Source organism: Ptychodera flava, chromosome 11, assembly GCF_041260155.1.
Source record: "Ptychodera flava strain L36383 chromosome 11, AS_Pfla_20210202, whole genome shotgun sequence".
Taxonomy (NCBI): domain Eukaryota; kingdom Metazoa; phylum Hemichordata; class Enteropneusta; family Ptychoderidae; genus Ptychodera; species Ptychodera flava.
Window position 1 is genome coordinate 34,409,262 of NC_091938.1, and position 20,046 is coordinate 34,429,307.

At 38.5% G+C, this 20,046-nt stretch overlaps 1 long non-coding RNA gene across 1 annotated transcript; it reads left to right on the forward strand.

Moving 5' to 3' along the window:
• The first annotated feature begins 9,684 nt into the window (after positions 1 to 9,684).
• On the forward strand, positions 9,685 to 12,616 carry LOC139143128 (uncharacterized). Its single transcript, XR_011554537.1, has 3 exons — positions 9,685 to 10,154; positions 10,597 to 10,784; positions 11,135 to 12,616. It is a non-coding gene; the product is annotated as an uncharacterized lncRNA (long non-coding RNA).
• The last annotated feature ends 7,430 nt before the right edge of the window (positions 12,617 to 20,046 follow it).

Genomic DNA, 20,046 nt, shown 5'->3' on the forward strand with positions numbered 1-20,046 from the left:
TTTCTCAATGTTAGAAATATTGTTGTGAAAGGCTATTTTAGGAAATGAAAACGTTTATGTGTTAGTGCTTATACTTTTACTGATTTCATGTTTTTCAACACTGAGATCAGTTGCCCCAACTTTCGGTTTTGATAGTCATCTTCATTTGAAGAAATAAAAAAGTATAAAAGAATTAAAAGGCATAAAAAACAGTTTGATGTTAGAATTTGAAGTGGTGTCTTTATTTATTTTTCAATCCCATATTCTTGGCCCCTAGACTGAGCGCAGGTAAAAATCTCCACTATATTTGGATTTGACCTGATGATCGGACCAGTTGATTTCCTTCAGGGCCAGTGATTTTTTAAAGTTACTGGCCCGCTGGGCCAGTAGAGATTTTGCATGAGTTTCGCACACTGCATGACAAAGACGTTACGGATACTGATCGAACGTAATTACGTGTAACTAAATCTCTCGAGTGTAGCACCCCTGAAACGGATGACGTATCCCTTAAAAGTAACAACCAATCAGAACATTTCGTGATAGGTCAATGTGGGTCATGTATGATAACAGCGTTTCCTAGCTGACACTGCTCCGAAAACACAGCTTTTCATGGACTTAACAGAGAGATTTTGGATATTGGTGTGATTTTTCATGAAGTTGATGAACTGGAGCATCGATCGACCCCAATAAGCAAGTTGTATTTGAGATAAAAGAGGGCGAAACCGTCTGTTGAAATTTACTCGGGCTCCGTGCATGGCTGCCGCTGTTACTCACCTTTGATTTTTATTGTATCAGTGGCAGCTAGCGGTTCGCCTGCATTGACTCTAGAGCCTGTGGTGCCAACCATTGGCTGCACTCTCGACAGATTAACACTCTCTCGTTGAAATACTAAGTTCAATGGGTCCATAATTAGCAGGACGTCTGTGAGTGTGTAGGTCAACGCAATGAATGAGTAAGGTTTGATCAGTCTTAACAAGCCTTCTGCCGTGGGATTTTTTATTGCATCCTCCTCCAACTCCAGCACTAAAGCAGGCCAATTGCTTTCAATTGACTTTACAGCCCGTGATAATGACAGCATCTAACTGAACATGGCTGCTTTAAACTCAAGAAATCGTTGACATCGAGGGCTTTGTTGAGTTCGCGCAATCGCTCGTAACGAGCAGCGGAATATTCAAAGAAGTACAGCGAAAGAAAGCCAGCCGTGCAGAATGCCCAGTCGTGACGCCTGTAATTGTTGCAAGTTATTATGTCTACTAGTGGACGATCCAGTAAACAAATCAACTTGAAAGGCGCCGCATGATTTCACTGTTTTTGGCAGTGACTGAGTAATTACACGTGAAAGTGGTCAGGGCGATTTTTAATCAGGGGTGATCGAGTCACTTAACTTTTAAAGGTCCTCTTTGTTGAGATGAACAGCTTTTCAGCAATGAATACATTTTTGTATGTCAGTCAGTAAATACTAATTTTATGCAAAGTTGTGCAAAGTCATCAATAAACTTCATCTAAAATTTACGAGCCTCCATGGTGACTGACAGCCCCTTCCTTGGTACTTCATAGTATTCTACGCTTTGATACATTTTACCCAATAAAAACCCACTTGCGTAGAATCATACACAACTTTTGAAATCGTAACGGAAACACTGTGAATCATAACGTCTCTCTTCATAAACAAGCATGCAAACAAACGCTCGCCAAAGAAGGTACAAAAACGGTAAAGCTTTGAGTGAGGACATTTGCAAAGTCATCGTGGACGATTTGCAACGGCTTGGTTCAAATTCAGCCAACGGTGTTGTACCGAGGGGTTCACTGAAGCAAATAGGAGAGAAATACCGACTCTCTGACTCCGGTGTACGAAAGATATGGTGGAGGTACTGCACACCGGTGATTACACTGCCAAACAGCGACGCGTGAATCAAAGGGCACTATTGCATCAAGACATAGCTTTCTCGAAGTTATGAAACGTCAAAGGCCATCAGCAACCTACGGTGAAATGCGTGATGAGCTCAGTTTAGTTTCTCCAACTCAAGTAACTGTACGGACAATAAGTAATTACGTACGGAAACATTTCTCTGGCGGAGGGAGTGGACACGTAAAAAGATCACTAGAGTTGCCACAGAACGACTAACCGAAGATAATTAATGTACACTCAGGCATTTATGGATTTGCTGCATGAAGTCGAACCACATCGATTAAAGTTTATGGATGAATCTGGATTCAAGACTCCAAACGTTGGTAATCCTAAGTACGGTACTAGCCCTCGAGGAGATCGCTGTGTGGAAGTTATTCGCTACCATCAAAGACCCAATTCGACACTCAATTTGCTGGTAGGTTTGAACGGCGTCGTGCACAGCCAGGTAATTGATGGTGCCTCGGATTCAGCCACGTTCACAAACTTCATAGAGCAATGTGTTAACACAGTTTCTCAAGATGGTTACCCGGCGTTACAAGTTGGCGATTACCTAGTAATTGACAATGCCCCGTTTCATCATAGTGATATGGCGATGACACTTGCTGAATGGTTGAACATACAGGGAATAGAGTATATTTTTACCCCAAAGTACTCACCAGAATTTAACCCGGCTGAATTTTGCTTCAGCAAAATAAAACAATCTCTGCTCGCGCCAGATCGTAGAACACTTGTCTATGAAAACATGGCATTCGCCATACACGACGCGATCCACGATATCACACCAGCAGATACAGCTGGCTATTTCCAAGCAACCGGATACATCCGAAATTTTTAGGCGAAAATCACCATTGAAGTAACAAGTGAACTTCACTCTAGAGGCGTGTTTATTTTCTCTAATTTCTGTAATCAATGTGACTAGCAACGGATGAATCACTGTGTCGAGGACAATGCGTAATATAAACAGAACTTCCGTATATTCGGGTTATTTTGTAATAATTGTACTGACAATTGGGGTCTCATTCTTTTCTGGATTGTTTTCAAGACTTAGTATTCTAACGATACATTTCAACGATTTTAGAAATTTGCTGCGATTAAATATAATGAAGACAGTTTTATGAAAACCTACGTATCCACTGGTCTCTCCATTGATTTTTGTTGTCATAAAGTGTTCAAAGTCTCTGCAGATCCCTCTAGACTACACACAGAGACACGCAAGCAGAAAGACGAACACATATCTGAACATACACCTTTGAAAATAAATTACTACAGGCATCTCATAAATTTTCATAACATTTAATGCATGGAACGATAAATCCATAAAAAAGTGAAATCCACCCAGGGAGTTCAAGTTCCAACCACATAAGTTCGCGTAAATCGGGATGGAGAAAAAACTTCAAGAGTTCGTTCATGATCAAATATGCTCCAAACACGTTTTCGCAAAAACTCATTTACGGGAAAAAAGATTCAGAAACAAGAAACACCAAACTGACGTGCTCAAATGTTGAACAAATACGAACATTAGATATTTTTTCAAACCAACTTGAATGACAAGCGAGTTCACAGAGATGCATAGTTCCATAGACAGTGATGCGATGAAGCAAATGTACACTTGTAATGCACTCCCCGTTGGCTGCACGTTTTATTTCCTTGGAGAAGTGCCTTTACGAAAATACTTGTTTGAGCTTGTTACGGTGGCAGCGGTGGTTGCTGTGATGCTTGTCGCTCAGGTGGTAGAGAAGGAACAAACGTGTTGGTTTCTGGTAAACTTGCATCCATACGGTGACAATCTGGAGTGAACACTGAGCTTGCCTGTGGCTGCTCTGTTGCTGCCGGTACGTGGGGATAGTAGAACTGTTGTATTGGAGTCGAGGAAAGTGATGTTGTATCATAGTAATAATATGGCAGCGGATACATCCATTGTGGATAGTGTTGATAGGCCATCATAGTATTAGTAGCTGCAATGGGCATTGGTGTTGATCGATTCGGTGTCACTTCGTCGCGTGGAGTTTCTGTACATACAGTTTCTGCTGTTGGTTTCCCAATTGTACTGTCTTCTGGATCGTTTCCTAATCTGGGCGACGATGTTGGAAATCGAACATTGTATTTGGTGTTGTTTTCCAATAGCTCCCGCACAGGATTGTGTCGCTTTTTCTGGTGCCTTTGACGGTAACTTTGCAGAATCGTCTGGAATTCATTTCTCCTTCGTAAGATTTTCTGGGACCTTACCATGAAAATGAGCTTTCAGGATGCTTATATCTTCGTTTAAGAGGTAGCGGCGCGGCTGGCTTCCAATTGACGTCATCACCAAGTAGCGGTTCTTGTCTGAATTAATCAAACTGGCCTCAATCTGCCGTTCGAAACTGGAGTTTACAGCGTCAAATAACTTCTTACGCGTGTCAATCTCTGCCAACTTTTGTCAATCTGTTTTTGTAAATCATCACGTTGTTTTCCAAGCTTATTTAATTCTGTTCGTTCATCAATATGATCTCTATGGTTTATGTCACCGCACACTTTCGCTGATACACAACGGCCGTTCGGACATTTATCACGTGTATGGTTTGATTGCATGTGACACAGTCCACATCGTCTTCGAGTAGGATCTCTCTGTACCTGAGGAATATCTGTCTGAATCGCGTCGACAGCTTTCTGTACACATTCTAATTCAACCTTTAATTCGTCCATCTCTCTTCTCTTAAGCTGTATGTCAAGTTCTTGAGGAGAGACATAATCAGGGATAGTTTCTGGAATGTTTGACTCAACTTGTGTCTCAGCCGCCGTTCCGTCACTTTCATTTACCCGCGTTTCATCGAACCTGAGTCTTTTCGGCTCCAGTGTATGCTCACCTTTGTCCTCACTTCCTTTCCTGGCACAGATTGTGGCCGGTGAACAACCCTCGACAATTCCAATTTTTATCCTCAGATATTCAGCATTGGACACCGAAGCAGCGCACCGGTACATGTCACTCATGTCAAACTCGTTGTCTGATAAAGTTATCTGTGATCCCTCATCGTTTGTGTACAGAACTTGGAAGTCTTCGTCACACAACGATGGGACGTTGGATCGCAAACATGAATAAAACTCTGCATATCCGACTTGTTTACTCAGGTAGAACTGCCGAATTTTGTTACGGTATCGGACTTGAATTTGGTATGCCATCTTCGATGAGAACAGTACGGAAAGCTGGTGATTTCCCGCCGTACAATTCGGGCAGCGCGGTGAGAAGAAAGTTGGGATTGGCTATGCCGAAAAATGTGGAGGGGTTGTCAGCAACTATAATAAACTTTACACTTCATGACTGATGACTGAAGTTTACTGATAACTTTGCAAAAAAAACTTGGCTTGATATTACTACTATTCACTGCCTGAATGAAATACAGTGGTTTTATTCATCACTGAAGTTGTTCGTTTTCACGAAAATAATAGATCTGTAAATTTTATGTGCCCTGACCACCCCTAATTAAATTACTCTGGCCTTTTCTCCATGTAATTACTCAGTCACTGCCAAAAACAGTGAAATAATGCGGCGCCTTTCATGTTGATTTGTTTACTGGATCGTCCACTAGTAGACATAATAACTTGCAACAATTACAGGCGTCACGACTGGGCATTCTGCACGGCTGGCTTTCTTTCGCTGTATATACCGAATTAACTGTATTTCTATATTTGGCGACTGCTTCAACACCCTTTGCAGCATCGGACGACACGAGTGCAACTCGATGAGCGGCGCATTATGCACCTGTAACATGAACGGGTTTACACGCTGAAGGCGTACTCCGACTCCGTTGAGACGTCCGGTCATTACAGACGCACCGTCTGATCCAAGTCCAACTACTTTGTATTTCGAAATATTCATGCGCTTAAACTGTTGTAATATCGCCTCAGTCACCGTTTCAGCATTGCCTGCTGCAATTGTTACATTTCCGGAAAACACTGTTTAGCTCTCTCCGTTCTTTACTATGCGAATAAATATGATAAGTTTCTTATTGACCGTAATATTTACGGTTTCATCCACGATGACCGAAAATAACGGGACTTGCAGCAATCTCTTTATCAAGTTCTGTCTGTAAAACTTTGGCAATCGCGGCTTGCATCTCCCTCACACTTTCGTGGGTGTTTGTAGTATTGGCCGTCTGAAAGCACTAGACACTTATTTTCGTTTTGTAGCTCAAGCAAAGATGAAAACATATCATCTGGCAATTCCTTCTTAAAGCCATAAAATATACAGTTCGAAGCATTGCCGCATGTGAATCTTTCTGTTTTCCTTGATTTATTTCCACGGTCTTTTTCATACTTGACTGAAGTGGCTTGTGTTTCACTGCGTCGATATGATCGGTGTGTCCAGAATGACGTACTAAAGCTGAGCGCTGCATGTCGCTTCATCCTACGGCACTAGTAAAGGAGTTTTTTTTGCCACTACTTTTGCACAGTAAACAAAACATCCTGTCTTCACTTTTCCCGTCAATAACGGCGGTCTTGTTCAGTAGCCATGGAAATTCCCTCTCCCACTCCGCTCCGATCTATATTTTCGCTTTCTCGATTTAGCTGGCGTAGTGCTCGAGTTGAGAGTCACATTACCGTGTTCAACGGCTGCGGCAATACTTGAAGTTTCTGGCTGACGAACCTCACTCGGAGTCCCAGTTGTTTCATCACAAGTTTCTCCCGTTTCGCGACCAGCTGTTGAACATTTGTCACCTGATGAACCGGAGTTGGTGAATTTGAACCGGAACAGGGTTGACTGTTTACGAGAACTCATGTCTGCTGAGGACGACAACGTACAAACGGTGTGATCACACTGTAATGAGTGATTGATATTTGAAATTTCGCTACCGTTTTAGGATTTCATTTTTAGAAAGTGTCAAAATTGTCAACCAATGAGAAAAAGGGAAACAACGAAAAATGTCGCAACTCTTATCAATCAAAATCAGCACGGAGACGACGCGACGGTTTTGATTAACTCGATACGCTACAAATTGTTTCATGTTTATTTTAGTGAAAGCGTTACCACTGGTGACTGTCAATCACCCTCGCGGCCGGCCGTCTTAGTATATTCACATGTGCAGTTGTTGAGTACCACCAGTGGAAGCTAATGCGTCCCATTGGACGCAGGTGCTATAAAAACTGCGTCCACAAGCTAGCTATTTGCGTCAAATACGCACAATTTTGCGTCAAACGCGACCACTGTGTTTACATTTGAATTCTAGTTTGGACAAGAAATGGGAAGAATTCTCTTCAACAATAACATCGTCAACAATAACAACACAGTTTACACATGTACAGGCTGAACGAACCCAAGAAAACTGTCAAGATTTGTGAAAATTTCCCAAGCAAAAGACAACTGGACTCAAGAACTGAGCAATATGCGACGCACTGTCATATGCGTTGTAAACATTTGGCAAATCCGGAGATGTTTTCAGAAAAATAGCGCCAATGGCACTTGATCACAACTGGCATATTGTGAAACTACTCTATCTCTGGGTACACCTGTACATGAAATACTGAATTGGTAGGTGCTGCGGGTTTGGAGTTTGTCAGTAAATGCACACAGAAAACAAGGTCCCGAAGTAGCGAATTCCAGCCATTTTCAAACCACACTGTTTGTCAGTGGGGTAAGCAATATTCGCAAAAATCACATTTCCAGGCAAATAGACTATGTTTTACGAAATCACACGTCCTTATTACAAAATAAAAAGATCTTTGTCTTTAAATCAATGCGCCAGTAAACAGGTCCAGCAGCTAGTTATGTCATCAAGTCTGTAATGTTAAGGGTCATAACAAATGTGAGAAATCTAAAACATTAAATATGTTGTTTTTTATCAATTTTATTACCAAAAGCGCATGAAAATCTCTGATACTTTGAATCAGCCATCCTGCATATTTGTAACATTCATCAAAACCTCATTTCTGTTCCACAACTCATTAAATATTCCACAATGCAGGATTTGTGTACATTCCAAAACTACATATATGAAAGACCCCTAAAATCAATTAGTTAAAGGGGGGTTAGAAATTTCCCAAAACTATCTAACCGCTGCTCCGTTTGGCTCCAAATTTCGGAATCGGAACCGTGGAATTAGTCTGAATATCTCTACCAAATATCAATGCAGTCTGTTCAGCGGATTTTGACTTTTTGTCGTTTACGGAAAATGGACACTGTCCACCACTGGTTGAAGCTAATAACCCTATATCACAACTTCCAGATGTGATAATGACCTATGGTCATTATGTTAAAAAATACCGCCAATGGCGCTTGGACATAATGACCGCCTAGTATTATCGGCATTTATCAACAACCACACTCACTGTGAATTAGACAGACCACGAAGTCAATGAGCAACATATAGCTGAAAGACTATTTTTCACATTGTGATTTTAAGCTCATTTTTATGAGAAAAGAGACATGTATATGTATATGGAGAAAAAGCAGAAGACATATTTGTAAATTGTTTGTTAAGTGACAATCATATATGCATCTCTTGAAATTTTGTGGTTATAAGGTATAACAGTAGTGTAAGAATAATGAGGTTAGAGTAAGTTAGTAAAGCTAAGTTGATAGTAATTAAGATTACAAAATTATACACTAAGCTGAAGAAATCTGAATGAAATAAATGTTGAAAAGTAGCAAAGTCATGGTCATCTTTTGTCTAATACCTTGTGTAAGTTCATGAACTTAAATCTTGCTGTAGATTTGTTGCTAATGGGCAATAACTGTGTTTCAGATCATTTCAGAGCAATCCATCCATGACAGGTTTAAATTGTAATATACTTCTGTTTAAAGGAGAGAAACTTCTCAAATAATTTTTTCCCTGTAATTTGCTGTGAGAACACATGGACAGATGCTCAGGACACTATGCTGGTGCTACCTTGATAACTAACCTACAACTTGTAACGTCATTGTCTAACCTGTTCACCCCAATTTCCTGTAGACAGGTCCACACTCTCCATTGATAACAATGGGTTTGGGCCATACCATTGTAGTGAAAGACTGTAACATGTGAGGTTGTGGATACTTAATCTCTGGAATGTCAAAGTCTGTATATTGACTCAAGGATGTTTACTTAACAAATGCCTAGGGTCATCTCAAAAGTGAGGATCTAAACTATGAAATATGTTTTTTTAATGCTTTGATGCCCAAAAGACCATAGAAATCTCTTATACTTTGAATCAGCCATCCTGCATATTTCTAACATTCATCAAAACCTCATTTCTGTTCAACAACTCATAAAACAGTCCACAATGCAGGATTGGTGTACATTCCAAAACTACATATATGAAAGACCCTAAAATCAATTAGATAAAAAGGGGGGTTAGAAATTTCCCAAAACTATCTACCGGCACTCCGTTTGGCTCCATTTTTCGGAATTGGAACCTTGGAACCAGTCTATGTATCGGTATCAAATATCAACGCAGTCTGTTCAGCAGTTTTTGACTTTTTGTCGTTTACGGAAATGGACGACATCAAACACGGTTGAAACCACTCTATATCACAACTTCCAGTTGTGATAAAAAAAGTATCTCAACTTGGCCCACAAGTGTTCCATTTTATTTTGTGATTGATTATGTTTTACATTTCAGCCGTAAAATTACGATTCTTTGAGTTGTTAATCTTATTATTCATATTCACGGGCATATATAAACAAACCATAATTGTGTATTTGTGGTCAGTCACGTGGTTCAGCTCGACCAATCAAAATGCGAATGGCAGAGCATGGTAATATAATGATCTATATAGTCTTTTTAAAGACATGGGAGACATGGGAATTCTTGAGGAGAAAGGCAGAACTTTGGCATTAGCCTATGCTGCATCCCTGATGGAAATTCCTCTGGCCAAGACAGCAAGCGAAAAGTCAGCTGAGAGAAAAAAACAGTACGAAGTAACTTTGGAAGTAGACGGTCGACACCTACCAGCTCTCTTCAAGATATGAAGTCAGGATGGGAAGGCGAGAGTGTGGGTATGTCAAAGTGGCCTCCTACCATGATAGCAGATACTCAGACATATTTACAAAAGCATGAAATGGATATACCGGTAGTGCTAGCCTCTCTAAATGCTTTTTGGAAGACTATAAAGAGGGCAAGGCTTTTAGTATTTTTCGTCCATGTTTCTCTTTGAAATACTCTATCATTGGGTTGCTGATGACAGCCCATACTGCTGCCTAAAGTCAAGATGCATTCCATCACAGAAAGTAAATGAAGACCCACACACTGTATGGGTCATCATAGATAAAGAGAGTGGAGACATCAAGAGTTCATACTGCTCTTGTGTAGCTGGGTAAGTTTCCAAAGAATTCATATCAAAAGTAAAACATTTATTTGATTGACATCACTTGCTGAAATCAGTCATTATTGTTATCATTATAATGTAACTATCTTGCTGAGTATTTGTCTAAAAATCAATCAATGAACAGATTGTTCAGTTTTCAGCATCATTTCTTTTTCAGTGAAAGCAAAATTCAAATCCGATATAATGGAATTGCCATGAGTTTTTTTAATTTTCCGGTCAATATTATTAGTTTTCAATTCACAATTATTGGCTGATGAATATACTGATCCACCATTACTTCATAAACCACCAGAATAATTCTGTAAAATTAGCATTTTCATACTTTCCAATGGAAATATTCTAATCAATTATTCACAGTTGCTAATCACTGACCACTGCAAATATACTCTATACAATTTAAGTAATATCAACCTCATATTCTTGTTTCCAGACTTGGAAAATCCTGTAATCATTTAGCCGCAGTACTACTAAAGCTGGACTTTTGTTGGAAGTATTGATATGTTCTCAAATCTAAAACTTCACTTCCATGCACATGGACAGCAGCTGGAAAATCCCTCATAGTGAAACCAACACAAATGAAAGAAATGAAATGGAAATATCCTCATGCTGAGCAAAATGGTAGGTTCATTACTTCTTCACCTAAATACAGTGGTGAATCTAAATATAACCTGCCAATGCTTGCTAACCAAATACACAGCAAAATAACATCACTCCTGTAACAGATCCTGGCACAAGGATTTGGTAAATCAGGGCTGTGTGAGCAAAAACAAAACGTTTTTATAACAGAGCTGTATAGAGAGACTGATGACTGAATGAAATTGTACATTTAATGTTACCTGTAGTTCATGGCAGAATACAGAGTTAATTGTCATAGCATATCTTGGACGTATATGTACTGTTTGACCGCCCAAATCTGAAAATAACTTCTCTGAAATTTTGTGAATTTAAATTTTCTTATTTCTTTACAGATCACAACAGTGTAATCAACCCGCCAGAAAAAGCTACATTTATGCCCCACAAGAGAAACAAGAACAAGGAATGACATTTGCCCAGTTTCTTTACAAGGCTGAGAATTTGTCACCTACATCTGTCATATTTGTTGAGAGTTCGACACAGAGGAACACATTGTTTGACAACACATATGCTTCAACATCTGCATCATCCCCAGCTCCACTGCCACCATCCATTAACGATGTTATTATGTCTCAGTCAAATATTGTGGATTTGGCAAGTCTGCCAAAGTACACAAGTGAGGAATTAAGTCAATACTATAGAACAGTGCACAATAGGACAAATTGACGGTGAACTTTGGAGTGTATATAAAGAAAGGGATGAATAACTGCATCAAATTTCCACTCCGTATTCACAAAAGTGAAAACAATTGACAGAGTTGACAGCCCCAATTCTGTCCATACAAAGTCTTTAACATGTAGATTTCCAGGATGTGTATAGCTCTTAATCCAGAAATTGCATCGTTGAAAGGATGGAGCCAGTGGCAAAGAAAGAATATATGTCAAAAATTATGAAACAAAGTGGTCATAGAAATGTTGCTCTTGTTGAATGTGGCTTGTATATTGATCAGGCAGATATCTACAATGTATCTAGGGGCTATAGCCCTTTTGCCATTGTAAAGTGTGACTGTTGTGGCACTGCAGGGTTGCTTAAGTGCAAATGTCCATTTTTTATTTCAGATGCATCACCCAGTGCCGATAATTTTCAGTATCTTGTCTACTCAGAGTGTGTTTCCAAACTAAAGCACACCCATGCTTACTATACACAGGTGCAGGGTCAGTTAGCAATTGCACAAAATCAGAGGTGTGATTTTTTTGTATATTCCTCACATGGGTCTCACCCAGAGGGAATTTATTTTGACACTGCATATTTGAAATCTGTAAAGAGTAATTTAAGTATTTTTTGCTCACCACATCTTGCCAGAATTGAAATCTCACTCATGTAAGGTGTCAAAGGAAATGCAGCATTGCTAATCGAGGTGTATTTGATACTGGTAGTCTCACAAAAGGTGACACATGTACGATTGCTGTTTTGCATTCTCTGTATTATGACACGACACAATTTGTATTTACAAAGTGTATGAAGGTTTGTGTTGAATGTAGAATTTTATCTGCTGCAAGATGTAGATTTACAGGGTAGTTTTCAACCTTTCGGTATGAGAATGTATTGAGAGTAAAGTGGGAAGATGATGTGACTAAAGTTGGTCACAATTCAAAATCTTGTACATTAAGTGTTTTTCTGGAGAAACAGTTTTTAATTCCATATGGCCTTAAATGAATTTCTGCAGATTTCAAATGTCTGACAGGTCTCAATTGCACAGATAATGTACTAAGGTGAAATTTTGATATTTGCACTAATGTTTTTGATCTTTCTATTGAGTGGCTTATTTCTAATTTACTCACTGGAGTTTGAATATATTGATCCACCCAGCATGCTGAACATATAATACCACATTACAGTTAAATGAAATGTGCAATGTTTTCCTGATATTTAATGTAATTTAGCAATATGTGTTTACAAGTATTTCAGGCAAGAGTACAACTTTCACTTATTTTCATATCACGATATTTATTATGCTTATTAAACATTCCCGTTTCTTGATATGCAATGACAATGGAATCAGCTGGGCTGAATACAGTAAATACCATAAACTGTAGTGAAGTACATTTTATTAAAAAAAATAACTCTGGACGGGTATTTTTGGAATGCAGTATATAATTTGTGGTGTGTGTAGTAAATGAATGAGAATATGGCACTGAATCTCAGGGACGGTTGAAGTAAGTCGTTCATGTTCACACTAACTAATAAAAAAAATTGCACAAAAGTTATCTGTCTTGCTGCTAGAAGTGGGAAAGCCCTTTCATGTAATCCCATCCTGACCCAGATTGATTTTCTAAGCTAGGTAAAACCTTGAGCATCAAGAATTGATTGCAGGATCACTAGCCTTCATAAAAATGATTACTGTATGTAAATAAATTCTTTCACCTTACAAGAGCTGGAGAGAAATTGCACAATGCTGCACATATTGTGATCACATCATCAATTACTGGGATCATAGTTATAGGATAATGTATTCTGTAAAATTCTGAAATCCTTGAAACGGTTAATTTCTCGTTCTACATGGATTCTGAGATCGGCAATTTTTTGTTAATTTTACATCTCCTTCTGTGTGCTGTTCTTTACCTCTAACACCTGGGGGCACAACAAGCTGGGCTATGTGCTTTTAATAGAAAATCTTGAGTAAGAGTGAAACCTTTATCAGCCAAATGCTGATCTCCTGGCTCAACTAAATCAAGAAATCCTGAGTTGCACACAATGTGATTATCTGAAGCCCGACCTTCCCATGCTTCAGATACAAAACTTATTGAACCCCTTGGAGTGCAAGCAACAAGTGTTTTAGCAGTATTGTGCTTTTTGTAATCGGACCTCATTTGTGATCGCAACTTTAGGTCCTGAAGCCGTTCAATGAAAATTTCTGTACAATCCAAAATGCTCACGAGCCTGGGAAAATGACGCTGGAAACACCTTGGAAAATTTGACAAAATATGCTCTTTGGGAGGATATGATATCAGTGACTTCAGCTCTGAGGAAAGGACCTTAATCCATGAGTTAAATATATGACTCACATGATTGACAGATATTTGAAATCTGTTGCTCAAATCACTATTCAAAAGACCTAGCCTAAGTTTCATGAGGACAAGAAGTATTTCATCTTTTCTACTTAACTTTCTCTGTGGCCCAAATTTTTTGGGTGACTTACACTATAGGGCAAAGTGCGTGCGAGTGAGAAACTGACGCTTTCTCGCAATCGGTGAGAATCTGTTCTTATTCTCACCGCTGTCAGTGAGAAAATTTTAATCTCCAGTGGAGATTAAAGAGAAATGCACTCCTTGGCGAGAATCAAGTGTGAGAACAAATTCTCACTCGCCGTTCATTGGCGAGAATCATAAAGAGTCTTGATGATTCTCGCCAGTGAAATTTCAATTCTCGCTGTACTTAGTGAGAATTTCCATTCTCAACGATGAGAATTTGTTCTCACACTTGATTCTCGCCAAGGAGTGCATTTCTCACCAATCTCCAGTGGAGATTAAAATTTTCTCACCGACAACGGTGACAATAAGAACAGATTCTCACCGATTGCGAGAAAGCGTCAGTTTCTGGCTCTAGTCACGCACTTTTTCCCTATAGTGTTAAGAAATCTCCTTGGGACCTTTGTTGAAACAACATGTTTCCTACCATACCAAATACTGCATTCTGTCTACCTTGGGCTCTATAAACTCATACAGTAAGTCAAAGACTGCAATGCTTGGAAGCAGTATGGAATTTGACTTTCTGTCACTGGTCAGTAGTTGTTCACTGACTGACTTTTCTTTGGCTTTCACAAATTTCATAGTAATGGCTTGGCATCCCATTTTGTTCGTAACTCATCAATTTTGTCTAATAATAGCTTAATAGTGTGTGATTTCTCCTCACACCCTTTGCACATACTATTTTGATTACAATAGCACTGAAATGAGTAGCTGCATGTGTTCATCATGGACATCAATATCAAAGGGAGTGTCACCATCTGGTGAGGCATTTTCCATAGGATCTTCTTCCTTGCTTTCCTTTTCCTTGGAGGCCCTCTTCTTTGTCCGAAGCCTTTCTCTTCTTTGCAGGAATTACAGCTGGCCGAGCCTTCTGAATTTTCCTTCTTGGCGCTTTCTGTTGTACAGCATCATACCCAATTCCTGAGTTTGAATTTTCTGTCGTAGGTTCACCATCAACAAAGTGTTCAGAACATACTCTGCTGTATTTGTCTGGTATCCAGTTTCTCTTTGTCTGCCGGGGGTCCATTCGATTGATAAGCCTGACCCATTCTGAGTGTTTGGCAAGCTCCTGCAGATATCACTGGGCAAAGTTTGTTTTAAGAGAAGCAAATCACCTACCATTTAGCAATATGTGAAATTCAGAAATTGGAGGACTGTGTTCATACAATCCACACCAGGGCAAGGAGTGCATGTATTGTTCATACTCATGGGGATTGGTGTATTTCATACGTAGAACGTCCAGCGGATTGCTAAACTTCCTCTTTGGCCTTGCTGGAATCAACTTCACATACTTCTCAAGCTCACCATTCCTCTTCAATGTTTGTAATTTCTGCTCTATATTTGCAATCTGTTGTTGTTTACTTTTAACACTCTTCTTGATTGTTCTCTGTGGCCTTCGTCTTCTTTGCAGCTCTGTGACAGAATCAAAGAAAAATTAAGGCATATTATTCACATGGATGATAAGAAATTTTAGGAAGTTGCAATATGGCTAAAAGTTGGTTTCAATAGGAACTGGATCAAGGTTAGGAAATTAAAGCAAAGCTACATTTGCATGTAAAAACAAAAATTGCCGATATGATGTTATTAATCAATTACAAAGTGCAATACAGGTTGTGACTGTAATAAGTTTATAAATGCTGTTGTGGAAAGTAAATAATGGAAAAAACTAAACTAACCTCTTTGTCTTTTCTGCCTTCGGGCTTCTATCATTTCAACAGGAGATGATTTTTTCACAGTCGAGTTAGGTGTGCTTTGCTCATTCAAAGTTGCTGCAATAAGATAAAGGAAAATGTGTTACAATTACAAAGTAAAGGGCCTATGATTTTTCAACATTTGAGGAGATTATCAATCGGAAACTTATCAGAATTTTGGTAACTCCAGTGAGAGTGAAATTATATTGTATGGTATTGCCTGCTTCAATATTTTTATACCACTCTTTGAAGTTAAGTACCATCATCTCAGTTTGAGTCTTGTTTGGGCTCAAAAATCAATAAACATAGTTTTGTCTTTGTGATTACCTTCTAAGTTTTGTTTGTTTATGAAATGGCAGCTATTTTAAGTACCTTTAATAGCCATTTTTATCAGCCACCTGCTGAGGTTTTCATCTAACATAGTGATATACAGTATGACAATGAATACTTGGCAATTTAGCTAACATAGTGATATACAGTATGACAATGAATACTTCTTGGCAATTTGAGCTACATGTGCTATGATTGCTGCTTTTGACAGATTTAAATGTAGATAAATATTTCCTCCCACTTACCAAATCAGTCATATTCATTGTTGATAAGTCTGATATTACTGGTATGCTCTAATCTGAAATTAAAGGCTTAGATAAACATGAAAGTAAACGAAAATTAAAATCACATTTATTATGCAATTATACCAACAACAGAATGTCAGACATGTATGTTTTAATGTTTATTCTATTCTAATAAAGCATGAAATATCATTAAATAACCATTGATATCACAGCAATTCTTTGACACGATTTTCAATGAATATCGGAAGTTTACTGTGTTTTCGTGTTATCCAGTGTATATAATACTGATTGTAGACCGCAGTGTATTATCTGTGATATTACTTCGTCTTTCAAGACGTCATGAATGAAGTGTAATATTTATATAGTCCATATAGCACTGATTGTCAGATCACAGTGCATTGTCTGGGATATTGACTTTGTCTTTCAAGACGTCGTGAATGAAGAGTAATATTCTATATAGTCTAGCACTGATTGTCAGATCACAGTGTATTGTCTGTGATACTCACTTTGTCTTTCAAGACGTTGTGAATGAAGTGTAATATTCTATATAGTCTATGTAGCACTGATTGTCAGACCACAGTGTATTATCTGTGATATTGACTTCGTCTTTCAAGACGTTGTGAATGAAGCGTAATATTCTATATAGCACTGATTGTCAGACCACAGTGTGTATCTGTGATATTGACTTCGTCTTTCAAGACGTCGTGAATGAAGCGTGATATTCTAAATTTGGAGTAGAAACACATTGAAAATAGTAAAACTTGCCCCTGAAGAATTCAAATTGCATTCTTGGTTTTCTTGTGTTCGTGAATTCTTTGTTGGACTCTGATGGCGTATATCCCAGTCTTGATAGATTGTAACAGATATATAGACCTGGTGTGTTTCAGGGTGTCAATAGTATAGTCAACAACAAATATCTGAACCATAGCGTTGTGCAATGGGAAATAAACAACAATTCTTTGTTTGTAATTGTTATTCTCTAGTTGTTTGGTTGATTTGAGCAATTAAAATAAAAATATGGGAGGTAGTGTACATTGGTTGTTAATATTCTTTCCTCTGTACATTGGAATATAGATGCGTATAAACTGTGGTCAAGGGTTAACCAGTTCAAAACAAAGAACAAAGCTCAGCCTGGTATACTGTATACCAGTGCAGTACTTAATTTGCCATGTGAACAACTTGCAGACTCTAATGACAGGTAAAGTGTACATATAAAAAAGTATAAATTCTGAATATTTAAAAATATAGCAAATAAAGACTGTTAGAACAGTCCACATTGCAATAGGAGATTACTGGGTCCTTAAAAGGACCCAGTTATCCTATTGCAAAGTGGACTGCTCTAACAACGATGGAACAGCATTTTAACAGCTACAAATTGACAGCCCCTGTGACAAGAAAAATTCAAATTTGTGTTTATTTGATTTAAGTGACTTGTATGTCAGTTTAATGATTTTTCCAGCTACCTGTTATCCCTTCGCTAAACTGCACTTTCCTGACTGCTACCGGCACCAAACACATGCTGACATACCCATTATTTAGCTTGTAAAGAGTTGCTGAAATAGCCACTCTTTACTACAAACTTTTTACTTCACTCTTTACTAACTCTTAACTCTCAACTCTTTAATAACTTGTCAATGATAAGTTTATGTCATAAATGAACCATTACTGTAGATAAAAGCTCAAAACTGGCAACCATCAGATCATGAAAAAGAAAGATTGGAGATATGCTTACTTCAAAAACATGATTGATGGCTGAAAGGGAGTCTAATGCTGATTGTACCTTGTATCAAAAGTTTGTTTTACCTCAGAGGAGTATGTTACTTCACAACATACTAAACTTTTGATATGATAGACTTTTACGTAACAAATATACTACTGTGCAACAGCCTCAATCACCTTGATATTTGTCATATATCCTTCAGGTAAAGACTCTGCCACTACTGCAATACATGTGCTACAGATGGTGTTTCTTGGGAATACAGGCTTCCGTTTTCCATTCGCCCATTGGCCAACCAAAGAAATTGATCCGGCTTCCTTGTATGTGCACTTTTGGGATGCTGTGAAATGGCTACATAAAGGTGGTTTCCACGTGTCCTTTAGCTGTACTGATGGAGGGCAAGCCAATCGCTCATTTGTTCTGGTGCATTTTAAAGGGAAGGATCCATTCTTGCATTCTTGGACATCGTCGTACACCACGCCCTCTTCGGCGAGTCTTGATTTTTGCGTAGGTCAGCGGAGCGGAAATTATTGCTCTGGCCTGCGAGAATGTTCTTGGAAAACTTCACGACAACAAACATCTTCACCCATGAACCCATGGTGTTTTACATGGATCCTTGAGTAAGTCATATTACCTTGCCAGTTAGTATGTACTTAGGTGGCCTTTCATGTTTAAGGCAATGTATAGCAGTGCACTTGCTTGGTGAGTGGCAATTTATAAACATGGCACTACCATGCATCTTGATCATGTTAGTTTACTTATGAATCTTTGTTATGGTTATTGACAAGCAACATCTCAACACAGTCAACAATTTACCTGGGTAATTAGTTTATTGCCTATCTAGATTTCGCTAGTTTTGGCAATAATCATATTAAATTTTGTACTTTCTTGACAATCATCACCTTTATATGCTTTCAGTGGTTTACCTTACTTTCAAAAAGAAAGTTTCCATCACTAAGGTCACAATTAAGTGATGTAAGTGACAAAATCTGTACTTTTCTTTGAGCACAACTTCAAGAAAATTCGTAATGGCCCGGAGAAAAGTTCAGAAGCTCCAAAAGCAACATGGATGCTACAAAATGGAGAGGGAAGGATTTTGTGGAAATATTGGAAACTGCATACCAGTTTGATCAGGAAAGTCATACCCTCCCTCTCCATCACAGATTGAAATATGGGCACTTTGACCTGACTCAGCATCTCGAATGCGCAATCATTTGGCAGAATTTGTTCTAAATAAAGACATGTTGTATATCATGAAGGTAACTAATGTTATTTGTTTGATCGCAAGCTTGCTATCATTCATGTGAAAGTATCTTCTCTGTACTACCATAGCAACAAAACAAGTAAATTTTTTTTTTTACAAATAAGGATTATTGTTTACTGCTATCTCTCCCCTGATTATCATTTTTATGTATTTATTTGTTTTTATTTGTTTTTGCAGGAATTCCAGAAACAAAGACAGAGTCAGGGAGCATCAGACAGTGAGCGTCTAGACATCAGTGCAGCAGTGCAATTGATTGAAAATACCAGTACGCTTATAACAAAATTTCACCGACATGCGGCCACACTCCCATCTTGAAGACCAACGTTTGGAGGAGAATGACAGGGTATTAGAGTTTTTTAAGACCTGGGAAGAAAGAGACAAGAAGAGCCTTTTTACAACAGTAAGCGAATGAAAGCAAAATATACACTCTTTCTCTTTTTTATTGCTGAATCAGTAGAAGGAAGTTTCGTTTTGTCATCTCTTCAGAAGACACAACGTATGAATCGTACCAAAATAACGTAAAGTACAATTTACAAGGACGTAAAGGCCTGTATTTTGTGAATTACCTAATTATTGTATTCCTTTTTCGTCCAAATTTACCTGGAAAAGTCACGAGCAAACTGTGAACGCGTTCTGAACGTCTGCAAAGCGTACAGAACGAAATTCTAACCAGCGCAGTGTATACGCGCTAGAAATTGTTCAGGAGCTTAATTTCACTCAAATTCACAGGTTTCGGTCTGACCATTATTCATTGAGTGAAGTACTGAATGGTTAGATGCATAGGTATTTTGATAAATGTAACATCTTCTCTT